The 19,020-nt window shown below is 47.2% G+C and overlaps 1 pseudogene; it reads left to right on the top strand.

The window, feature by feature from the left end:
* The first annotated feature begins 17,303 nt into the window (after window positions 1-17,303).
* On the top strand, window positions 17,304-18,029 carry LOC132229517 (activated RNA polymerase II transcriptional coactivator p15-like; annotated as a pseudogene).
* Window positions 18,030-19,020: the final 991 nt, after the last annotated feature.

Below are 19,020 nucleotides of genomic sequence, written 5' to 3'. Positions count from 1 at the left end.
TCAAGCCAGTAAACGAGGTACATGCCCTTGATCGGAATCAAACCTGAGACCTTTCAGTCCAAGATCCGACGCTCTAACCCCTGAGAAAACCGGATAAGTTCCTGTCTTAACTGTGTCAGACCCAGAGGCCACCATAGGGTAGACGCGCAATAATGCCTCATTAAATGGCTGCCGAGGGACCTAAAAGGTGACTCAGTCACCTTCCTGGCTGGATGTACCTAGGTCCTAGGTACTAAGATGTTGGGAAAATCCAGCTCATCATGTTCCCAAGGTGTGCTTACATGCTAAGAAGAAACAAATAAATATAATGAGATTGTTCTGTCTTCATGGGGAATCTACACAAATGGGTCAAGACACCTTCTATTAAAGGACTAAATGCACCAATTAAAAGTCAGAGATTGCCCGGCCGGCATGGCTCAGTGGTTGAGTGTACACCTATGAACCAGGAGGTCATAGTTTGATTCCCAGTCAGGGCACATGCCCAGGTTGGAAGCTCAATCCCCAATGTGGGGCATGCAGAAGGCAGCCAATCAATGATTCTCTCTCATCATTAATGTTTCTAACTCTCACTCCTCCCTTCCTCTCTTAAATCAATAAAAATTTATTATATATATATATTCAGAGATTGTCTGATGAGTTAGGGAGAAAAAAAGAAAGCAAGAATAAATGACCAGCTGTCTATAAGAAACACACTATAAGTATAAAAAAAACACAGGCTGAAAGTAAATAGATAGGAAAAAAGATATATCATGAAAAATAAGAGGGCTAGAGAGGCTATATTGATATCAGATAAAGTAGACTTCAAGATAAAGAATGCTATCAACAGAATAAAAAAGCAACCCACAGAATGGGAGAAGATATTTGCAAGTCATATATCTGAGAATATATAAAGAACTCCTACAACTCAACAACAATAAAACAACCAATTTAGAGATATCCAAAGGACTTAAATAGACATTTCTCCAAAGAATCTGTATGGATAGCCAATGTGCACATGCATAGATGCTCAACATTACTAATCATTAGGGAAATACAGATCAAAATCACAATGAGATACCATTTTACACCCTGTAGGATATTATAAAAACAACAACAACAACACAGAAAATAGGAAGTGTTGGTAAAGATGTGGAAAATAGGAACCCTTCTGAATTTCTGGTGGGAATGTAAAATGGTGCTGCTGATGTGGAAAACAGTGTGGTGGCTCTTCAAAAAGTTAAACATAGAATTACCATATGATCCAGCAGTTCCACTACCGGGTATATATCCAAAATGACTGAAAGGAAGGAGTCGCCTAGATATTTGCACACCAATGTTCATAGCACCATATCGAAAAGATGAAAACAATCCAAATATCCATCACAGATAAATGAATAAGCAAAATGTGTAATGCCCATACAATGGAATATTATTCAGCCCTAAAAAGGAAAAAAATTCTGGCACATGCTACAACATGGATGAATCTTGAAGATGTGCTAAGTTAAAGAAGCCAAATACAAAAGGACAAATATTGTATGATTTCGTTTATATGAGATAACCAAAGTAGTTGAATTCAGAGACAGAAAGTAGAATGGTGGTTGCTAGGGGCTGGAGGAGCGGGTAATGGAGAGTTATTGTTTGATGGGTACAGAATTTCCCTTTGGGATGATGAAAAGAGTTATGGAGATGGATGGTAATGGTGGCTGCACAGCAAAGTGAATATACTTAATGCTGCTGAATTATACATTTTAAAATGGTTTAAATGTTAATTTTTGTTATGTATATTTTACAACAATAAAAGTGACCAAGAGTGATGTCTAGGTATTTTTATTGAAACCACATTCTGGAATAAGCAGAGTGCAGGGGACAGGTATAGAGCACCTCTAACTTCTTATAGTTCAATGACACACCCTAATGACAGAAAGTCTGCATTGATAACTTTACACACTCCTGCAGGGAGGGCAATGGATGAGGGCAAGATAACAGTAGAAAGCACAGGCTCTGAAATCAGACAGAGGGGCGTTCTTACCAAAATTTCACACCAGCCATGTGGCATTTAACTTTTCTCAGCCTCTGACTTCTTGTGTGTAAGACAAGATCATAATTGTACCAACCTAGAAAGCCATGGGAATGGCATGACAGTTGCCCTCATTCACCGCAGGGCCCAGCGCCTGGAGTACCAGGACCCCAGCTCCACCGCTTGCTGGCTGCAGGACTCTCTGAGCCTCATTTCTTCCTCCTTAGAATAGGCATAAATGACACATACCTCCATTGGTTGTTGGGCAACTTGCTATCTATATATATAAAAGCCTAATATTCAAATTGTCCCTTCGGGAGTTCGACCAGGAGACCAGGAGTTCAATTGCTCACTATGACGAGTGCTGACCACCAGGGGGCAGCGCGGAATGAAGGAAGGCCCCAGCAGGCAGCCGGGAAGGCCCCAGCAGGCAGCCGGAAAGGCCCCAATCAGTCCTGGTCGCTGGCCAGGCCTAGGGGCCCTATTTGTGTGCGAATTTTGTGCACCAGGTCTCTAGTTAATAATAAAATAGCAACAACAACAAATATATAGCGACCACTTCTTGAGAACTTTCTCTGCATTGGTGCTTTGCATGAATCCTCACAATAGTCCTATGAGGGAGATGCTTTCCCCACTTTACAAGAACTTAGTCATGACTTAGGGATGATAAGCCCTGCTCAGGAAATGGCAGCTATATCCTATCTGTGTGCAGGGCAGCATGGCCTGTGTGAGGCCACCGGTGTGTGTGGAATTCACAGCGGGGGCCAGAGCCTGGCCAAAATTCAGAATTCATGCCCACCATGTCTCCCCACCAGTGCTGAGGGCAGGGCCACCTGAGTGTAGGGCGGGGGGGCCAAGCTATTGGGAAGCTGGAGTCTTGGGCTCTGGTTCCACTTCTGCACCTGGGTGGGTCACTCTCTCCCTGACCTCAGTTTATCCTATTGTGAAGTGAGAAACAAGGGACATATCCCTCGAGCACTAAGACCTCTGACCACAAAGAAAGGCTAAGGGGGAATTAAAGAAAACATGGAGCCTTTTTCTAAATTACCAGCTTCTCTCTGCCCCCTGGTGGACACCTAGGGGAAAAGGACAGTCTGCATACAGTGAATCCCAGGACTTGGGAACTTTTTTTTTTTAATCTATATTTTTATTGATTTCAGAGAGGAAGGGAAAGAGAAAGAGAGCTAGAAACATCAATGATGAGAGAGAATCGTCATTGGCTGCGTCCTGCACGCCCTCCACCGGGGATCAAGCCTGCAACCCAGGCATAAGTGGATCCGTGACCTCCTGGTTCATAGGTCCACGTTCAACCACTGAGGCACGCCGGCCAGGCAGGAGTTGAGGACTAACTTTTTGACTTCTGCCAAGGTTCCCATTCCTCTGAGCCTCAACCCCCATCTTTACATGTGGAAAACAATACCTACCTCTTGGGTTGTTGTGAAGATGCAGAGATAACACATGAGAAGTGCTTGGACAGGGGCAGGTACCGAAGCCAGAGCCTACGATTGAGATGGCAGTCAGTCCTGTCGTCAGCGAAGAATGTAATGACTGCGAGCTTACAAAACATGCTTGTTATTGGACACCACAGTTGTTTGCCTAAGCTGTAAATGGCTTCATGGTCCCCGTGATAATTAGCCCACCTCTGGGTAAATAAACTCACCAGCCTCATTTTATTCATTATTTTCAAAATACCAAGTTTCAAATACTTTTTCTCTTTTTGTTTGTTCTCTTTCCTTGGTTTCTGACTTTCTCTTTATTGTTTCATTCCTTCCTGTTCTTAGGGGTTTGTTTTATTGCTCTTTTTTCACCATCTTAAATAAAATGTTTGCCTTATTTATTTATTTTTATTTTTTATTGATTTTTTACAGAGAGGAAGGGAGAGAGAGATAGAGAGTTAGAAACATCGATGGGAGAGAAACATCGATCAGCCGCCTCCTGCACACTCCTACTGGGGATGTGCCCGCAACCCAGGTACATGCCCTTGACCGGAATCGAGCCTGGGACCTTTCAGTCCGCAGGCCGACGCTCTATCCACTGAGCCAAACCGGTTTCGGCAAAATATATTTTACTGATTTTTCACAGAGAGGAAGGGAGAGGGATAGAGAGCTAGAAACATCCATGAGAGAGAAACATCGATCAGTTGCCTCCTGCACACCCCCCACTGGGGGTGTGCCCGTAACCAAGGTACATGCCCTTGACTGGAATTGAACCTGGGACCCTTCACTCCACAGGCCAACGCTCTATCCAACTGAGCCAAACCAGTTAGGGCTGCCTTATTTATTTTTAGCACTTTATTGAGGTATAACTTATACAACATAAAATTCCCATCTTAAGTGTACAGTTGAATGATTTTTTGTACAGTTACAGAGTTGTACAACCATCACACAATATAATTTTATATTTCCATAACCCCCAAAAGAAAGAAACATCATATCCCTTTGTAGTTTATCCCCACTCCTAGCACTAGGCAACCACTAATTGTTGGGGTCCAACCCCAGCAGGTCCAGGGGTCCCCAAAGGTGTAGACAGAGTCGGCGAAGAAGGAATGACACAGAGACAGCGTTCAGTTGATCAGCAGCCTAGCCAGGATGTCTAGCCAAGTTCTGGTCAGGATCTCCAGCGAAGTTCTGGTTAGGATCTCCAGCCAGGTTCTGTGTCCATGTTCTCTTGCTAGGTTCTCCAGCCAGGTTCTCCAGGTTCTCCAGCCAGGTTCTGTAGCCATGTTCCCTTGCTAGGTTCTCCAGCCAGGTTCTGTCCAGGTTCTCCAGTCAGGTTCAGTCACCAGGTTTTAGTCAGGTTCTCTTGCCATGTTCTATCCAGGTTCTGTAGCCAGGTTCTGTCTCTAGGATCTTCAGCCAGGTTCTCTCGCTAGGTTCTGTCTCTAGGTTCTGTTTCCAGTTTCTGTCCAGGATCTTTTGCCATGTTCTCTCCAGCGAAGTTCTTCTGTCTCTAGGTTCTGTGTAGGTTCTGTGTCTAGGTTCTGTGTCTAGGTCCTGTGTCTAGGTTCTGTGTCCTGTTGTCTTGTTACATCTGTATTTATACCAGTTGATTCCAATCCTATCAATCTCTATTCCAAAGGTTAGGCTCCCCCAGGCGTATGCTCTGGTTTCTCTTCAGACCACATAAATCTTTCGCCTTTTACCAAAGGTTAGGGCGTTTCTTATCTCCATTCCAGGGAGTAAAGACTATGTAGCTTAAGCATGATTGTTTGTAGTTAAAGTGATTAATTACCCGCCTGGCACTTAGTTAAGGGGTTTTATTCCCTCCCTAACTTCAGGGGAAAATCCCTACCTGGGGAAACAACCTTTCTCAGAGAGGTGACCTTGGTTAAAACACACAGTGCCAAGAAGGTGAGCAAACATATTAAGAAAAGTATGCCATATATGCCAGGTCCCTTGAAACAGCAAGCATGGACCGGCTCCCGGCAACTAATGTACTTTCTTTCTTTATACATTTGCCTTTTCTGAAAATTTCACAAAAATGGAATCATGCCGTCTATGACATTTTATGTCTGGCTTCTCTCACTTATATAATGTTTCTGAGGTTTAACTATGATGAAGCATTAGCGCTTTCACTCTTTTTTACTGTTGAATAATATTCCATTGTATGGACATACCACAACTTGTTTACTCATTACCAGTTGATTGACATTTGTACTGTTTTCATTTGGGGGCTATTTAAATGTCTGTGTCTATAACTCCATATCTAAATCCTCTGAGGGTATGTTTTTCTTGTCTATTAGTTCTACTGGTTTTCTTCATGTTAACTACTTATGTGCCTGTTCTGTGTGTGTATGCATGCAGGTGCATGTGCTGGCCACTATAGATGTATTTATAAAATTCCTCATAGGAACAATCTCAGGCTTCGGGTAGTGTTACTTTCCTCCAGAGAGGAAGTCCAGAGAGGACTTACTTTTGCTTCTTCCCAGCATCTGGAGAGACTTGCAATCAGGGGTCACCCTAATGCAACTCCAGGGGCTGTGATGGTGTGGAGCTGAGATGCTTTCTTTGTGAGGACCTGTCTTCTTCCCATTTATTCATACATAAGCCCAGAGTTAAGCCTTTAGGGTCCTCGCTCAAAGTGAGGGGGTTCCACCAAGGAACCTTCTTCATGATCCTTGACTCCAAATCCTGTCCCACTTCCCCTGAAAATTTCTGGAATAATTGCAGGTCCTTGAATAACATCATTTTGTTCAATGTTGTTTCATTGTAATGTTGATGAGATGCCATAGGAACTTAACCCTTGCTAATATCAATCAGCCTCTGGTAAAAATGGGTTTCATTATACATTGTTTTACTTAAAGTTCCAGACCTATTGACAATCCTATATAATAAAGAGGTAATATGCTAATTGACCATCATGCCCTCACAAGATGGCAGCACCCACAGCCACAAGATGGTAGCACCCAGTGAATTTTCACGCGACCATTACCTCTTTAAAAAATCCTTACCCAAAGATATGATTATTTCTTTTAGATCATCTGTTCTCGGGGAGCAGGCCTAAGCCAGCAGGTGGGCATCCCCCAAGGGTTTCAAACTATGAGAGGGCGCAGGCTGGGCTGAGGGACTCCCGTGTGCATGAATTTTCATGCACTGGACCTCTAGTGTTAAATAAGTACTACTCGGGCTTTCAGGAAACAACAGGCCCAAACACAAGGCTCATCTCTCTGAGCCTCTATACTTCCAAGGGACTTGCCCCAGTTGGTAATTCTTTTTTTTTCTTTTTTTTAAATATTTTATTGATTTTTTACAGAGAAGAAGGGAGAGTTAGAAACATCGATGAGAGAGATCAATCAGAAGCCTCCTGCACGCCCCCCAGTGGGGATGTGCCCGCAACCAAGATACATGCCCCTGACCGGAATCGAACCCGGGACCCTTCAGTCCGCAGGCTGACGCTCTATCACTGAGCCAAACCGGTTCGGCGGTAATTCTTTATTAACTTGTTAACACATCACTGCCTGTAAATTAGCTATCTCTGTTTCTTAAATCTTCACTCAAAGACATGCTTAGAAAGAGGAAGGAAGAGAGAAACATCAATGTAAGAGGGAAATATCGATTGGTTGCCTTCCATACATGCCCCAACCAGGCATCGAACCCACAATCCCGGTGTGTGCCCTGACTGAGAATCAAATCTCAACCCTTCAGTACCCAGGACAATGCCCAACTAACTGGGCCACTCGGCCGGGCATATCAGTTATCGATTGCTGAATAACAAATTACTACTAAATTTAGCAGCTTCCAATATTAAATTAAAATGTATTACTTCATACAGTTTCTGAGAGTCAGGGTCCAGTCATGGCTTAGCTGGGTGGTTCTGGCTCAGGGTCGCTCCTGAGCTGCAGTAAGACTGTCAGCAGGGGATGCAGACATCTGAAAGCTTGACTGGGGTGGAAGAGCCCACTTCCAAGATGGCACACTCACACCTGGGGAGATCAGTGCTGGCTGTTGGCAGGAGGCCTCAGTTCCTTCACCTTGTAGACCCCTGCATAGGGATGCTTGCGTGTCCTCATAATAGGGGAGTTGGCTTCTCCCAGAGTGAATAATCCAGGAGGAAACCTCGATGGTCTGGACACTCACTGTCGCTTCCACTTTATCCTGGTCATTAGGAGTAAGTTGTGAAGTCTGAACCACGCCCCAGGACCCTACCTCTTGAAGGGGAGTGCCATACACTCATGGGCATGCTTTAAGCCTGTCACAGCTGTTAAGCAGAGTGACTTTTAAGTGATTTAGCCCAGCTTGTCTAGCTGTTCTCAGGAATAAAGTTGCTCAGAATTCCCCATCTATCATAACCTGAAACACAAGTCTATAAATTTGTCTTTTATCCCAGAAATACAAATTACTTGTTTTATTGTGTACTGATTCTTGCCTGCTAATAAATATTCTAGGCTCTTCAGATTTTGCATAATCATAAAAGATATTTCAGGCTGTGTTAATTCTTCTTTCTTCTTCCTCCCAGGAACATGAGTCATACTTAAGAGATTAAAGACAAAAACAAACAAACAAAAAACATTAAGAAGGATCCATCACTTCTTGTCTCTTCATTTTGGTGTTTGTTTTTCCTGTTTTATTATAAATCTTAAATTTGCAAATATCAAAGTACTGAATTCATCCAAATTAACAATATTAAAATGAACCAATAAAAGTTCAATAAAAACTAAAATATTGCCCTACCAGTGATGGCGAACCTTTTGAGCTTGGCGTGTCAGCATTTTGAAAAACCCTAACTTAACTCTGGTGCCGTGTCACATATAGAAATTTTTTGATATTTGCAACCATAGTAAAACAAAGACTTATATTTTTGATATTTATTTTATATATTTAAATGCCATTTAACAAAGAAAAATCAACCAAAAAAATAAGTTCGCGTGTCACCTCTGACACGTGTGTCATAGGTTCGCCATCACTGCCTAGCATAGCCGGCTCAGAGGATAGAGTGCTTGCCTGTAGACTGAAGGGTCCGGGGTTTGATTCTAGTCAGGGGCATATGTCTGAGTTGCGGGCTCTATCCCCAGTAGGGGGCGTGCAAGAGGCAGCCAATTAATGATTCTCATCATTGATGTTTCTATCCCTCTCCTCCATTTCCTTCCTCTCTGAAATCAATAAAAATATAATTTAAAAAAAAAAAACCCTAGCTGAAACCGGTTTGGCTCAGTGGATAGAGCGTCGGCCTGCGGACTGAAGGGTCCCAGGTTCGATTCCAGTCAAGGGCATGTGCCTGGGGTTGCGGGCACGTCCCCAGTGGGGGATGTGCAGGAGGCGGCTGGTCGATGTTTCTCTCTCATCGATGTTTCTGGCTCTCTGTCTTTCTCCCTTCCTCTCTGTGGAAAATCAATAAAATATATTTTTAAAAAAAGCCCCAAAAAACAAAAATAAAAACCCTAAAATATTTCCAGGCAGTAGCGACTAGGTAATTAGAGGATAATGATAAACTGGTGATTTTTCTGAAGCAGAGTGCTCTGTAAAGCGGGTCCTCCTGTCACATGACTCCCTGGGCCCGGCTGAAGTCCCAGTGAGTCCTACCGATTCTAACCGTACAGAGGCCTGTGTGGCAGGAGGCACCTTGGATAAATTCTGGGGCCCTACAACCATAGCTTGAAGTTTATCACAGAATTCCTATCATTAACTAAGTCTGTGGGTCATTACAGTTGCCATTGTGCTATTTGCCCAGCGCTATGAAAGTATTCCAATATTTCAACAACTGGCACAGCCATGGCGTTGATAATCTTGCCTACTCATCAGCCCTGCGTAGGTAAGGTTATTCGTTGCATACTGTTTGTGATGGCGAGAGTCCAGAAACAAACCAAGTGTCCATCAATAAGGAAGGATCTGGCTAAATAAACTATGGAAAAGCACACAATTGAACACTAGAGCGTTGAATGAAGGAGCCAGACTGGTTAAGCTACAGGATGCATTGCTGAGTGGGAAAGGCAAGAGGCAGAACATAGCATACCCTCCTTTAAGTAAAAAGGGGGCAGCATAAGAATGTATATTCAGGCCCTGACTGGGTAGCTCAGTTGGTTGAAGCATCATCCTGATACGCCAAGGTTGCAGGTTCGATCCGTGGTCAGGGCACATTCAAGAAGCAACCAATGAATGCATGAATAAATGGAACAACAAATCTCTCTCTCTCTAATCTCAATCAATAATTTTTTTAAAAGAATGTATATTCATATTTGCTTGTGTTTATTTACATTAAAAGGGTACATAAGAAATCAATAAAATTGATTATTTATAGAGGATGGAAGAGGTAGAATGCAAATACATGTAGCAGGGAGACTACTTAAAGCATATCATTCTACATATGGTTTCTTGAATGTTGTAGATATATTTCTTAGCCGAAACATTAAACAGAATTTTAAAAGGGTTGAATTGCCCTGGCCAGTGCGGCACAGTTGGTTGGAGTATTTTTCCCATGCCTCCCCCAACCCCAAATGGCAGATGACCTCCCACTGCACTGATGACAGAACCCTCCCTCCCAGTTGTAGGCACCTTTCTGCCGAGTGGCTAGTGTGAGCCAAACACTTCAGTATATATTCTCTTTCATCCTCACAACCATCCAATTTGGCAGATAAGGAAACGGAGACCTGGAGAGGGTTTGGGGTAGTGGTGGCGAAGGGGAAGGAAAGACTGTTAAAGTAGCCTTTCAATGAGGGAGGCAGGACCTCTGGGCCTGCATGGAGGGATGCCTGGAGCTGGGTGTTGTCAGAATATAGGGAACAGAAAGGTGCAGGCTGCAGAGGTAGGCAGGCTCCCTCAGGGCCACTTGAGGGATTTGGACAACTGTCCCAGATGAGGCATTTGCAGGTCTGGCCTGTGGTGTGGGCAGGTGGGGTCACTGGGGGGAGGTGCAGGAGTACTGGAGGGGTGGGGGTGGGGGGGGGATGAGGGAGGGAACTATTGAAGGAATCCAGGAGAGAGATGGTGAGGCCTGATCTATAGGATGGAGAGGATGCAAGAGAGGCGAGAGTCAGCTGGCTTGGTGACTGATGGCCTGTGGAGAGGGAGGAGGAGTGATGAAAATGATGATTAGCATTTATTGGGCACATTCTATATGTGTGGCTCAAGCGTTTCGTACTCACTATTATACTTAATCCTCACAACATCCTGATGATGTTGGTACTATTCTAACCCCCATTTAATAGATGGGAATTGGGGCTCTGAGTAGTGGGAACCTTGGCAGAAGTCACAAAGCTAATCCTAATCCCCAAATCCTGGGAGTCACTGTATGCACCCAGCAGCCAAGCCCCGAGTGCTAGGCTGCTGGTGTCCACTAGGGGGCAGAGAGAAACCAGGAATTCAGAAACAGGCTCCCTATTTTCCTGAGCTTCCCCTTAGCTTTCTTTGTGGTCAGAGATCTTGATGATCAAAGGATCCGACCCCTATTTCTCATTTTACAAGAGGATAAGCTGAGACCAGGGAGGGAGAGGGATCGGCCCAGGTGGCAGTGCCTCTCAGGAGCAGAAGTGGGACCAGAGCCCAAGACTCCAACCTCCCAGCAGTTCCCTGGCCCTGGACGCACTCAGGCGGCCCTCAGCACCTGTGGACAGACCTCGCAGCCATGAGTCTGGACTGAGGCCGGGCTCTGACCCCAGCTGTGAACTCCGCACACACAGGTGGCCTCACACAGGCCATGCCGCCCTGCGCACAGAAAGGCTAGAGCTGCCATTTCCTGGGCAGGGCTCAGTCACGACTAAGTTCTTGTGAAGTAGGGAGAGCGCCTCCCACACAGGACTACTGTGAGGATTCATGCAAAGCACCCAAGGCAGAGGAAGTTCTCCAGAAGCGGTGGCTATGTAATTGTTGTTGTTGCTATTTTATTATTAATAGCAAGTTGCCCAACAACCCACGGAGGCCTGTGTCATTTATGCCTGTTCTAAGGAGGAAGAAGTGAGGCTCCGAGAGTCCCACAGCCAGCGAGTGGTGGAGCTGGGGTCCTGGGACTCCAGGCCATGCTGCCCACACCTGCCTCAAAAGGGCCTCTTCCTTTGGACAGCTCTTCACTCATTCATCTACCAAGGACTCGCGCAGAACGCAGTCTGAACCTAGCCCTGTAGTGGGCATGGGGCGCTATGCCCTGGGCCCTGGGTGGGGCGTGAAATGAGCAGAAACGGAGGTCGCCCGGGCCCCGAGCATGTGCTCCCTGGGTCCAGGCACTGAGCAGTGAAGCTGGGCTGCAGAGAGCCAGGCCTGAGGGCGCAGTCTCAGAGCACCGCTGCCTGGCCCGGGCCTGCTTATCTTCCACAAACTGGAGGTCAGAGGGCCCGGGTGGCAGTGGTCACTAAAGCACAGGGTTGGGGTGAGACTTGGTGCTGGCCTGGGGCTGGGAGTTGGGCTGGGGGCTTGGGCCAGTCCCTGTTTGAATGAAAGAGCTGCGGCGAGGTGGCCTCTTGTCCAGAGCCATAGCCCTGAGGTCTGGCTCATGCGGAAAAGGGAAGGGAGGAGAAGGAACTGCTCAGAGTCCCTTGGGGAGTTTCTGTGCCACACCACACCCTGGGCCCGGAGTCTTCTCTGCTTCTCATCCTCCCAGGCCCCTGGCCACGTTGACTCCCCCAGTGCCTGCTGTTGGTTACACCCAAACCCGGTGCAGGGCCCCTGGGCATCCACCACTGAGACACAGGCTACACCTCTGACCAGCCATTGCTACAAGACGGACCTCCTGGCTGGGGGATCCCAGGCCGTGGGGGAGGGGGCGGGAACAGGAAGTTCAGGCGCCCAGCAGAGCCCCTGGGGGGCGGGGGAAGGAGATGAGGGCCTCCCTCTGGGATGCCCACCGTCCAGGGCAGCTAGGAAAGTGGTGCCGGCCGGGCAAGGAGCCTCTCCGCCGCCGCCTGAGGCCATGTAAGGACCAGACCTGACCTGGCCCAGGGGTCAGATTTGTCAGCTGAGGAGCTCCAGGCACAAGGAGAGGCGGCCAGTGGTGGCGGGAGGACGCCTTTGTTCCAGGTATTTTCTCAACTGTGCGGCCGGGCTGCCTGCCAGGTGCCAGGGCGCGGCTCTGGCCTCCCGCCGAACAAGCAGCTTTGCCGCCAAGCCCTGTACCTGGCTTGGCTGCTCCTTCCCGCGCTTCCTCTGCCAGGCCCGGGAAGGTGAGAGGCAGGACCTGCGGGCCCGCAGCGGCCGGCTCCCAGCCACTGAGAGAGGGGACTCACTCAGGGCTCCTCTGGGCGCCTGGCACTTGGAACTATGCCTTCTTCCAGGAGAAGGAGCTAAAAACATACAAATACAAACTTTGGTTCAACGAAACAGGATACAACTGCGATGTTGGACATGGCTCTCGATATAAACCCCGGCTCCACCGCCGGCGAGCTGTGTGACCAGCACATCACTTAACCTCTCTGTGCCTCAGTTTCTTCATCTGAAAACTAGGGACCGCAGTTGTACCTACCTCATAGGAGTGTTAGGAGGATTTAACAGGTAATTGCATGTGGAGCCCTCAGAACAAAGCCTGGGACGTTGTGACAGCTTGGAAGTGTTTGCGGTGGTCACAATGGGGACATCAATGAGGATGTTAGCCAGGACTCCTGGTCACACAGAACAGAAACCACCCAGGGAAGCTTAAGCAAAGGAGAGGAAGCTAACACAAGTCATCAGGGGTGTCACATGGAAGTAGGGTGCAACCAGGCCTCAAGAGGCTGAGAGCTAGACCTGAGAAGCCACTGAGCAGCGGGTCTCTGCATCCCCCGGGTCTCTGCACACATGGCCAAATATGAGCGGCTTCGCTTCTCGGGTCAGGTGGCAGCAGCAATTGACTGGCATCTCTGAACACCAACAGCAGAATCATTGGGGGGTTGGGGGTGAACTCATTGCCAATCTGGGTCATGCACTAAACGCCCATCAACAATGGCTGGGGGGACTGCCAGTGACCCAGTCCAGGGGGCAGTCGATTGCCCAGAGAGAGTAGCGGGGGCTGGGCAGACGCCCCCAAGAGCATCCATCTGCTGCAGTGGCGCTCTGGAGTGCGGTCGAGACTTGGGCTCCAGTCCTGGTGCTGCCTCGGTAAATCCCGTGTCTCTGGTGCCTTTTCCTCTTGTGATCACGCGGTGCTTCTAGTCTTATCACAGCACTGGGCTGTGTTGTCATTATGTATGTACCTGTCTTCCTCACTAGACTCTGATTGTCATTCATTCTTTCAATATATTACTACCCTCACCAGCCATGTGTTAGGGACACAGAGATGGATCCAACCAACTCCCCTCGCAGGGGCTCTGTGAAACGGCAGCATCACTGTCCAGTCCCGCCCGAGGTCGGGTGCTGGGACTTTCTCTCTCACACCCGCTGATACTCAGTGTCCAGAGCCCACCCTCTGTGTTATGAGGCTTATAAGGTTCCTGAGCTGTTAGGAAAAGTGGGCGTTCACAGAGAACGGCTCACATGGGCCATGGCATGGGTGGGCACCACTTCTGTGGGGTGAACCGAGGCAGCTGACGAGAGAAGGACTTCACCAGCAAGCGGGGAGAACAGGGGACGCCGTGCGGACGCAGGGGCCGTGGGTGGTACCCAAGCTGGCTCGGCTGCCACACCGGCCTCTGCCGGGCAGTTTCTTGATGCCGACTCTGCTCCTCTGCACAAGAGCTTTCCACCTGCTTCCAGGACCACCGGTTTGGGCTCTCAAATCCCTCCTCTCCATCAGGCCCACCACGTAGCTTTTAATGCTATTCACGGAGGTGTCCACATTGGAGCCTGGCTGGACGCTGAAAAACTCAAACACGGTTTTTTCCCTTTCTCTTTGCGTTCTTGCTATAAGAGGACTGATTCTTGAAGGCAGTGTGAATGCCCCTGGCTGACTGGGGGAGGGCCACATACAAGGAAAGGTGAGGCGGGAGCACAAATATTAGTATTTCAAGATGTTCTCCTCCTACACCCATCACCCCGTCATTGTAAAGACATTGGGAGAGGGTCTCTAGTTGTGTGTGAAGAGTTCCCGGAACTCGGGCTGGGGTGGAGGAGACAGCAGGGCGGCCTGTGCAGTGTGGGTGCTACTGAGCCGTGCCTTGAAGGGATCGGTCAGAGTTCCCAGGGAAACAGTGGTCTCGGAGAGCAGCCCAGACAGCATCCACAGGACTGACAGACATGGGTGATGGAGGAGGAGCTGACCGAGTGCCACCCCGTTTGGGTAAGGACGTAAACAATATTAATTTAATCATCACAACAACCCCTTGAGCACCAAATTTTTAAAAATATGAGAGGCACGGAGTGGGTACGTTCTTGGCCCAAGAGCTCCGATCTGGCAAGTGGGATTCAAGCCTGAAAAGTGTGGCTCCAGAAGCTCTGTAACCCACTCTGCTCTGTCTCGGGATTGGAAAGTAGCTCTGTGTGGCTGGTAGGGGTTTCGGCCGCAGGAGTGAACAGAAAGGCCACAGAAGACCTTGTGCGCCATCTCAGGAGCTCAGGGTTTATCCTGAGAGTAAAGGGAGATCAGTAAAAACTCAACCAAGAGAGAGACAAAGAAGATGCAATTAGAAAGATAGTGGATTGGAGGGGCAGGACCAGAAGCAGAGACCAATTAGGAGGCTGTTTAACAGCCTCCGTGAGAGACAGTGTGACTCTCTAAGCAGTGACAGTTGGCACAGATGGGTTCCAGGAATGCTAAGTGGGTAGGATGGTGTGAAAGATACCCATATCCTAATGACTGGAATCTGCAAATGGCACCTTACATGGCAAAAAGGGACTTGCCGATGAGATTAAGGATCAGGAGATGGGGAGATTGCCATGGGTTATCTGGGAGGGCCCTATGTAAACCACAAGGGTCCTTATAAGAGGATGATAGATCAGAGTAGTAGGAAGAAGGCAAAGTGACGATGGAAGCAGAGGGGGAAGTGATGCAGCTGTAAGCCCATAGGCAGCCCTTAGAAGCTGAGACAAGGCATGGATTTCCCCTAGAGACTCCAGAAGGAACCAGCCTTTCCGACACCTTGATTTGGGGTGGGCAAACTTTTTGACTCGAGGGCCACAATGGGTTCTTAAACTGGACCGGAGGGCCGGAACAAAAGCATGGATGGAGTGTTTGTGTGAACTAATATAAATTCAAAGTAAACATCATTACATAAAAGGGTCCAGTCTTTTTTTTCAATAGTTTTATTCATTTCAAACGGGCCGGATCCGGCCCGCGGGCCGTAGTTTGCGCACGGCTGTGCCCCATAAAATTCATTTCAGACTTCTGACTCCACAACTGTTAGATAACAATCTTGTGTTGTGTTAAGCCAGAAGTTTGTAGCTATTTATTATATCAGCAACGGGAAACACATTTAGGGTGGGGCAAATCTAGGTTTACAGTTGTGAGTATACAAACGTTTATTCTTGCATTATCATTTGTTAATTATTGTATTATTTTCCATGCAAACAACTGTAAACCACTTTTGCCCCACCCTGTACAGATGGTAAGACCTGCTGACCAGGTAGTTATGAAAAAAGGAAAGGAAGGGGCCACCGGAAGGATCGAGGATGACAGCCAGGATTTTGACTTGTTTGATGGGACTGGGAATGAAATCATGATAATCAGGATTGGGAATAGTGAGGAGGGGACAGTTTGGGGAGTAGTGGGAGGGCAATGTGTTCAGTCTTGCATATAGCGAGTTTGAAATGCCCCTGGGACACCCAGATGTCCAGGGAGGTCTTGAGTCTGGGATGGAGCTTGGGCGCCATCTGCGTGCACAGGTTTGGTCTGAAAGTTGGCAGACCCTCCGGCCAGAGACAGAGGTTTCCTTTCCTAGCTCACACTCTGGGATGTGGGCTCCAAAGTCTCCCCGAGACGGCAGCTATTGAGCATTTCGTCCCCAGTCCTAGAGTTTCCCTCAGACCCCTTTTTGGACTGGGTGGCAGCCTTGTTCCAGATGGCAGCCTCCAAACTGACTCTCCCAAGGAGGTGCCCAGGATGTCACCTCCAGTGGCACAGGGAGCCTCGCACCTGCCAGGGCCTTGCAGGGCAGCCCACAAGGCAAAGGTCCAAGTAGACCCGCTATTCCGGGTGAGCTCCGTTAGCTTCTGAAGGGCCACCCGTCCCACCGGTCCATTTGAAGATGCAGCTTAGTGTATAAGCCACTCTAACTCCAGCTACACCTGTGGGCAGCACCAAGCCGTGACCGTGACCGAAATATCTCAGGGAGTTTCCCTTGGTTAAACTAAACAGAATACTAAATGTATGGGTAAAGTCACATATCATTGAAAAAGCAAAGTCTGCTCATCCTGCAGAACAGGTGGGAGCAAAGGCCTGAGAGCAGGCGAGGTCATTCGAGGAGTCTGTGGCCGAGGAGAGAAGGCCCAGGGGAACCAACTGCTGAGGGTGGGCCAAAGGACGGAAGGGGGAACCCAGGGCTGACTTATAGGGGGACGCAAAGGATTCTTGATGAATAGATCCTTTTGCATTTTATCTTCTGTAGAATATAAAGAGGAAAGAGACTGTGGAAAAATATGTGTATCAATTTAAAAAAAGATATGGTTATTATCCAACTAACTGAATTACGTGTGAAACTGGATTCTACTTAGAAAGGACTTAAAAAGTAAATAGTATGAATATAATGTTACCCTAGGAAAATGATGGTCTTATCAGTGAATAAAACAAATGCAAATTCAAATACCTTAAAGTAACACTATAGGCCCTGGCTGGGTAGCTCCACTGGGTAGTGTCGCCAAGGTTGAGGGTTCGAGCTGCAGTCAGGGCACATACAAGAGTCAACCGATGAATGCATAAACAAGGGGAACAACAAATCGATGTTTCTCTCTGTCTCTCCCTCTCTCTTAAAATCAATAAATAAAGAGCGAGAAGACTATACTTTCAGGGATCATTTCTATAGTTCGTAAATAAAGAGCGAGGAGCAAGCGAGCAGGGCAGGTCGGCGGCAGCGGCGCAGCAATGCCTAAATCAAAGGAACTTGTTTCTTCAAGCTCTTCTGGCAGCGATTCTGACAGTGAAGTTGAAAAAAAGTTAAAGAGGAAAAAGCAAGTTGCTTCAGAAAAGCCTGTAAAGAAGCAACAGACCGGTGAGACTTCAAGAGCCCCGTCGTCGCCGAAACCGGTTTGGCTCAGTGGATAGAGCGTCGGCTTGCGGACTGAAAGGTCCCAGGTTCGATTCCGGTCATGGGCATGTGCCTGGGTTGCGGGCACATCACCAGCAGGAGATGTGCAGGAGGCAGCTGATCGATGTTTCTCTCTCATCGATGTTTCTAACTCTCTATCTCTCTCCCTTCTTCTCTGTAAAAATCAATAAAATACATTTAAAAAAAAAAAAAAAAAAGAGCCCCGTCGTCTTCTAAACAGAGCAGCAGCAGCAGGGGTGACGTGTTCCAGGCTGGGAAAATGAGGTACGCCAGCGTACGGGACTATAAGGAAAAGTCCTCATTGACATTAGAGAATATTGGATGGATCCAGAAGGTGAAATGAAACCAGGAAGAAAAGGCACTTCCTTAAACCCGGAGCAGTGGAGCCAGCTGAGGAACAGATTTCTGACATTGACGATGCAGTGAGAAAACCGTAAAATCTGAGCCATATAAACCTGTACTGTCCTAGTTGTTTTAACCTGTCTTTTTACATTGGCTTTGTTTTTTTGTTTTGTTTTGTTTTTTTAAATTAAATCTTTATTGTTCAGATTATTACATTTGTTCCTCTTTTTCCCCTGGCTTTGTTTTTTAAATGTTGTTTTGCAGGCTATTGTATATTTGGATTGCAGAACAATTTGTAAGAATACTTTTTTTTTTAATGTACATTTTTTTTAATATATTTTATTGATTTTTTACAGAGAGGAAGGGAGAGAGATAGAGAGCTAGAAACATCGATGAGAGAGAAACATCGATCAGCTGCCTCCTGCACATCCCCCACCGGGGATGCGCCTGCAACCCAGGCACATGCCCCCGACCGGAATCGAACCAGGGACCCTCCAGTCCGCAGGCCGACGCTCTATCCACTTAGCCAAACCGGTCTCAGCTTAATGTACATTATTAAAAATGTTCTGAGTGAAGCTAATTGTCAACTTTATTAAGGGGGTTGCTTTGTGACCACCACCTAGTGTAAATTTTTTAAAAAAATCAATAAATAAAAAGAAAAGAAAAAGGATGATATTTAAAAAAATGATATTTAAAAAAAATAATATAGGCAAGAGCATTTGAGATCTTGCTTCCTGCATATGTCATCAGTTTGGCTCAAATAAACTCTTATAAAAATCCTTTAAAAAAAAAAAGATAACATTATAGGCCCATAAAACTAGAAGAAACAAAACCAGGCAGCAAAGCCCTCAGTTGGTGAGGCCACGGGAAACGAGGGCACCACCAACCTCAGAAGACAGCAACAGTGGCCACGAGGGACAGGAGCTATAATAAAGTGCTTGCCCCGGGACAGGGTCCTGGGGCTGCACATAAAAGAGATCCACGTAAGCGAAAACAGGGATTTTGATCAGGAAACAGAGGTATCTCAGGAGCCCACAGAAGCACCTTCAGCCTCAGGAGGGTCAGAAACCAGAAAGTCCACAGGAACCTCTTGCTCTCTCTCCTCCTCGTCTGGACAGACCTCACCCATGGCCTCTTCTCTCCTTCTCTG

The sequence above is a fragment of the Myotis daubentonii genome, chromosome 3 (genome assembly GCF_963259705.1).
Source record: "Myotis daubentonii chromosome 3, mMyoDau2.1, whole genome shotgun sequence".
Lineage (NCBI taxonomy): Eukaryota > Metazoa > Chordata > Mammalia > Chiroptera > Vespertilionidae > Myotis > Myotis daubentonii.
This window is presented reverse-complemented; position numbering and strand designations above follow the sequence as displayed.